Consider the following 4,529-nt stretch of genomic DNA (forward strand, 5'->3'; position numbering starts at 1 on the left):
TATCTGCCTTTCTTTCTTTCTTTCTTTCTTTCTTTCTTTCTTTCTTTCTTTTTTTTTTTTTTTTTTTTTAGGTTCCACATCTATTAGAAACATGTATTGAGACATGAATTTGTTTCTTGTACTCTCTACACTCTGCTCGCTGTGCCCTTTACTTAGCTCATATGCCAGTTGGGCTGGTCCAGAAATGAATGTGTGTAGGTGGAGTTTCTGATTCCCTGTGTCGAGGCAAGATGATAAAGGAGGCAGTCTGTTCTTTATGGGGGCTCCTGATTTTTACACAGCATCCCATGCTCCTTTTTTCCTTCTCAGTGGAGTTCTGATTTTGTCCAGACTTTATGTCAACTCCAGAGAGGATCCTAACCCACCCTCCCACCCCCACCCCACCAACAGACTTTGGGGTTCCCCTGGCAACTGTCACAGATTTGGAAGAAGGGATGGCTAAACATAACACATAATCACCCAGTGTACTCACTATGGGTATCATTTCTGTGATCAAATACTCAGCAAAAGTGACTTCAGGAAGGACTTACTTCGGATGATAGTTTTGGGGTAAGCCCATCCTGGAGGGGAAGTCACGTCAGAAGGAGCTTTAGGCATCTGGCCATGTTACATCTGTGGTCAAGAAGCAGAGAGTGATGCATGCTGGAACTTATCTCATTTTCTCTTTATTAATTTAGTCCTAGTACCACCCACATAGGATGGGCATCCTCATTTCATTTAGCCTGATCTAGGTAATGTTGCATACGTAGCTAGAGTCTTGTTTCTCTGGCGATTCTGTTCTCAGGTTGATAATATTAACCATCACATTTTTTTAAAAATTGAAAAGTTTTTTACATTATAGGGCAACACAAAGATGGCCACCAACCCATGACTCTTCCTCTCATGGGGAAGTAAACTCTAACTCCTTTCCCTATGAAGTTTGATTGGCTTTAATGGCTTATTGACTGGAAGGATATGCAGGAAGTGACCTCTGGCTTCTGAAGCTAAGGCATAAGTTGTTTGACAGCTTGGTCCATCTGTTTAGCGTCCTTGAACACCAAGAAAATGTCTGCAGGTCATAGACACACAGTTCTTAGGCTGATAGCCAGAGACTATTATTCACCCACCACTGAGATCTTCAAAGATGTATCAGAGACTTGACTGAAGTCATCTTGGTCCATGGGGCCCAGCTACTTATCTGCAGAGGATCAGTAAATAGCTCCCATGTATCAGGCCATATAAGATAAGAGACTTAATCTAAGTTTTGCCCAAATTCCTGATCTGTGTATTTGCCACATACGGTATTTGTGGTTTTGAGCCATTGAGTTTTTGATGACTCCTTCACACAACAGTGTATAGTTGCTGTCTAAGGGCTTTTTCTCTCCTTTGGGATAGCCTCAGCTATCATTGATTACTTTGTTGAAGTTTATTGGAAGATGAGCCCCAGGATCAAGATCAAGGTGAAATTAAAGTACCTGAGGTCCCAATGGATCAGCAAACCTCAGTTCTGAAGTTCATCTTCCTTGGGACTTCTTCATAACCCATGATCTCACTTTCTAAACCAGGTTCCATTAAGCTTTGTGTCACATGTGACACAAAGCATCGTTGACTAACCGTCAGTCAGGTTGCCTGCATTAGGCTAAAACATGGGGTTCCTGGTCTACAATGGCATTGCCCCTGCTAGATTATCTTGGAGATGTCACCCAACTTTTCTAGAGCTCTTCTCCCATATTGAACTAGAAAAGAATATTTTCTTTTCCATCCTTAATTTACAAGATGTTTCACACACTGGTGGATTTTTTAATAGACTCACAGAAACACAAGGTACCACTGGGATCCATGCATGGATGATTCTGCCCTCCTGAACTTAGACTATAAGAGAACTTACAGCATCCTTTGACGGTTTCATGCAAGCTTCACGTCCATGGTTTGAGGTGATGGGTACTGCTGCAGCCTTTCTGTGTAGATATACAGTCAGGTCAGGCGTGTTGAGTACTCAGTCATAAAATAATTGATTCATACAATGGTAGTAAAGTTGGAACTCGAACCTGTATCATCTCATGTTGGTTCCGTTATCAGTCACACAATCTCGTTACCACCCTGCTACAGAGAGAAGACCCAGCTTTTTGGCAAGGGGGTTTCTGGCCTCATGGAAACCTTTGAAGGAGCTGCTCTAAGAAACAGCAGCTCTGACCTCCCATTGACTCCCAACTTTCATTTCCGGATGATGCTAGGATATTTTCCCCTCTCTTGTCTGTCGAACTCTACTTCTAACCCAGTCTCCACATCTAAGTGTTCTGCTCTGCTTTTTTGTTACTGGTGTGTGTGTGTGCGTGTGCGTGTGCGTGCGCGTGCGCGTGCGCGTGCGCGTGCGTGTGCGTGTGTGTGTGTGTGCGTGTGTGTGTGTGTGCATGCTTGTGTGTGTGGTGTGTGTGTGTGTGTGGTGTGTGTGCGTGCGTGTGTGTGTGTGTGTGCGTGTGTGTGTGCATGCGTGTGTGTGTGTGTGTGTGCGCGCGCGCGTGCACGCGTGTGTGTGCGTGCATGTGTGTGCGCGTGCGTGTGCGCGTGCGTGTGCGTGTGCATGTGCGCGTGTGTGTGTGTGTGTGTGTGTGTGTGCGTGCAGCTCAAGTGCATGAGCATGTGTGAGTGTGTGAAGCCAACAGTCAGCCTCGGATATTTATCTTTGAGCACCATCCACCCTGACTTTGAGACAGGGTCTCTCCCTTGCCTGAACCTGACTGAGATTTGGTTGGCTGGTCAGTGAGTTCTGGGACTCCATCTTTCTTTCTCTCTCTCCTCAATGCTGGGATTATAAGTGCATGCTGCTGTACCTGGCTTTTCTACAGAGGCTTCAGGTCTCAAACCCGGGTCCTTATGCTTGTAAGTCAAGCTCTTTACTGACTGAACTTTTCTTCAAAGTCATCTTCCCAGCTGCAGACAGCAGAACCTTCGGACTGTTACATTCCTCTGGATCTGTGTTCCAGTCACCCCAGCCTGGAGACCCAGGGCCACTTCCCCTCTGCTCTTGGCAACACACCATGGCACACTGTATCAATGGACCTTGCATCCGCTGGCCTTGGTGTCATTACCTTGCCTACTCTGTCTTTTGTCATTTTCTTTTGTCCAGACCACTGGCATCTGCTTCTAAGTAGTTTCCCCACTGCCATCTCTTCTCACTTTCCCAGGTACCTTCCAATGGGAGATCAGAGCTGCTGTCTCTTAGAGCAGCTCCTTCAAAGGTCCCCACAAGGCTCCACACATCTTAACCCAAGAATAGCCCAGAGCTTACTAAGAATTGTGAATCATTTGCCCATGCTTCTCACCATCCCCGTCCATCTTTTCCTTCAGAGCCCCTGTAAAACATCCCCTCTGCCTGGAGGAGAGGCTACCTTCGGGAATCTTCCTTAGTGATTACCCACCTTTTAATCTTGTCATTTCTTCTGTCCCCAGCTATTTAATGTGTGTCCTAACCACGTAGTATAGCTGGGCTTACCTTACTCACTGAAATTTGGTTCTGATATGTTTTCTTTACCCCATTGTAATCTGAGAGCATGGCCACACCCTCCTTGTTTTGATAGCCATTCCCAGGACCTGGCTAAGCAGCTAGCTCAGTGGAGGTGTCCAATCACCATGCATGGAATGTGTTGGTGTGACTGGAGTTCAGGGTTGGGCAAGGAGGGTGTTCTAGAGGCCATATGTCCAATTCCATCTTCTTCTGACTTCCCTGTCTACAGAATGACACAGGTCAAGCAAGGTCCTAACGAGTCCCCTGTTGGTTGTGGGGCATATAACTAATCCCAAAATACACTTGAACAACTTCATGAAAGCACTTTTCAAATAGCTTTATGACAGATCCAGGCCCACAAGGTTGGGGGCCAATGGCTGAAGATTTATTGAATCACAACATGACCTTGGGGACAATGGGCATTGTGTTTCCTAACACAATGAGGGAACCAGGCCACCAAATCCACCCCCCCCCCCATGTGAAAGACCAGCCGTCAGGCTCCATGTAACCTCAACTGGCCAAAGACCTCTCCTTGGGCTGTGCATGGGCTGCTGGTCAGGTCCACAGGCTCAGAGAGAGGAGCTGGAAAGTCCCAAATGTGTGGTCACCAGGGCAGGTTGGGGAGGAAGGGGGTGGGAGAGAAGAGAGGAATTGTCAGGACGCGGTGATTTAGTGTCTGTCTCTTTTCTGCCTCCCTGCCTGCCTCCCTCCCATCACGGCCTCCCGCACAAGGAACTATTGAGCTGGGACAGAACAAACGCTCCCTTATGCGGCTCCACGGAGTCTCTTGGGTTGTCCGAGACAGCTGCCTGTAGCACGCTACGGTTACTCATTACCCAGGTTCCCAGGCAGGAAAAGGAGGGAGCTTAATAGACCGAACTAAACCCCCAGCTCAAATACTCTGGCCATAAATAAATAAATAAGTCAGGTGTACCAGGGGGGAAGAGGAGGCCACTGCGCAGGAGGGGGTGGGGAGGGCTCAGCAAGTGAATGAGTGGGGAAAAAAAAAAAACCCAAGCACTTCTAAAGGAGAAGATGAGGGAGG

At 47.1% G+C, this 4,529-nt stretch overlaps 1 long non-coding RNA gene across 1 annotated transcript; it reads right to left on the minus strand.

The window, feature by feature from the left end:
• Positions 1 to 408: 408 nt before the first annotated feature.
• Gm39505 lies at positions 409 to 2,010 on the minus strand. The gene is made up of 3 exons (XR_880299.2): positions 1,868 to 2,010; positions 1,107 to 1,177; positions 409 to 612 (listed from the first exon to the last, which is right to left on the minus strand). It is a non-coding gene; the product is annotated as a predicted gene, 39505 (long non-coding RNA).
• Positions 2,011 to 4,529: the final 2,519 nt, after the last annotated feature.

This window comes from Mus musculus, chromosome 11, assembly GCF_000001635.26.
Source record: "Mus musculus strain C57BL/6J chromosome 11, GRCm38.p6 C57BL/6J".
NCBI lineage: Eukaryota > Metazoa > Chordata > Mammalia > Rodentia > Muridae > Mus > Mus musculus.